Genomic DNA, 1,766 nt, shown 5'->3' on the forward strand with positions numbered 1-1,766 from the left:
CCATCTGCCAATCAACTGATCAAGAATAAGAAAAGCCAAAAGCAAAAAACAAAAACTAAATCCAATCCAACATGTAACTACGACATGTATATTTATCATATACTGGAATTAGAATGAACGAATATGATTCTCAATGCTATTTTTACTAACACTTCGAAAATGTATTAATTATATAGGTCACATTAATTTTGGGTATGAGATACCTAAAAACTGAAAGTACCTCATTAACATAAAGGGGTGTTGTTTTACTGTTACCGAATCCTTCACTTCCTATTCTTTCTAATCCCTAGTTCATTCATTTCACCAGACCATATAAGTAACATGCCCCCAATATAAAGGAGGAAGAATTTGTTGAAAGAACGTAAAATTCCGACACTTCGGAAACTTTACAATAAAAATATAATGTATAATGAATGATTTCGTAAATCCTGAACGAAATTTTGACATAATTTACTGCCGAGGAACCAAACCCCAACTGCCAACTACCCAAGTTGCCCCCATGTAAAGTGTAAAGTGTAAACCTTTCCTACAGGCTCGGCCACGTTAATTGCAGGAGCCTAACCTGCCAGTTTTTAAAAGATCATCTTCCAAAAATTTCAAAAGTCCATTACCAAGTCAATTACATCACGGAGCTTTTGCCTCACCCTCCCTCCACTTATCTTTCCTTCCATAACATCTCATCACCTTAATCAGTTCTGTCTCTGTGCAATCACTTTTCGGATATGGCTTCTGCTTCCACCTTTGTCTTCGCATTGCTTGCCATATTTTCCATCGTTGTGGCTATTCGACCAATCACTGCTGATCCACTAGGCAACCTACTGGCTCCTATCTTCTCTCCAATATTGGGTTTGTTTTGTTTCATTTCACTCTAAATTAGTAAATTCTATCTGTTTTCAGTAGTTCTTGTTTTTGGTTTTGTTTTCTGGGTTTCCTTTGGTTTTTATGTTTATTGTAAAATGGTGGATTTCTTCTGATGGCAGATGATGTGTGCAAATAAGTAGAATGTGGAAAAGGGAATTGCAAGCCATCAAGTAATAGCACTTTCTTTTTTGAATGTGATTGTGCGCCTGGTTGGAAGCAGACTTCTAACAACACTCATCACTTCAAGTTCCTCCCTTGCTAAGTTGTTAGACTTTTGTGCTTAAGCTGTATTTTGAAACTTCATATTTTTGTAATTATTGTTGTGCTACTCTCGGCTCAGCTTTTGTTGGTTGTCCTAAACAAATGGGTAATTTGAACAAATTGCATTGACATGCTCCTTTGGTTTTAATATTTTGGTAACAAGAATTGTACCTTGTGCTTAACTTGCTTTGTTATGATATGTCCTTGTTATTAGTTCTTATTAATTTGTTGGTGGTTGGATATTTATTTGATGAGCTTAATTGACATATCCTTTTATTTTGTTTAATGAAAATGGCATATCATTCATTTTACATCCTTTCTCTTTGCCATGACAAAATGGGGGAGAAAATTAAAATTTGAAAAATTTGTGTTGTGTTGCAATCATGTACAATGCTAAACAATTTACTTCCTTCCAATTGCTTTAACCATGATAACTTTTCACTTGTTCTTTGTCAAGAGTACTTTTATGCAAGATTAGTCCTTTTATGTTCTCTTGAGTGAGGTTGGGTGAATTCAGTTATAAGGTTTGGGTTATTTTGTCAAGAAATGCCAAAGGGGGAGATTGTAAAGTCTAGTTTTTAGTATTTGGCTTCCCTTGTCAAATGTTGTAAATTGTTCCACACATGCTCTAATTAGATTTAGGG

General features: G+C 34.9%; 1 long non-coding RNA gene across 1 annotated transcript; it reads left to right on the forward strand.

Annotated features, from left to right (window-relative positions):
- The first annotated feature begins 536 nt into the window (after window positions 1-536).
- Window positions 537-1,342, forward strand: LOC139192792 (uncharacterized). The gene is made up of 2 exons (XR_011577159.1): window positions 537-846; window positions 981-1,342. It is a non-coding gene; the product is annotated as an uncharacterized lncRNA (long non-coding RNA).
- The last annotated feature ends 424 nt before the right edge of the window (window positions 1,343-1,766 follow it).

The sequence above is a fragment of the Malus domestica genome, chromosome 16, assembly GCF_042453785.1.
Source record: "Malus domestica chromosome 16, GDT2T_hap1".
In the NCBI taxonomy this organism is placed as follows: Eukaryota; Viridiplantae; Streptophyta; class Magnoliopsida; order Rosales; family Rosaceae; genus Malus; species Malus domestica.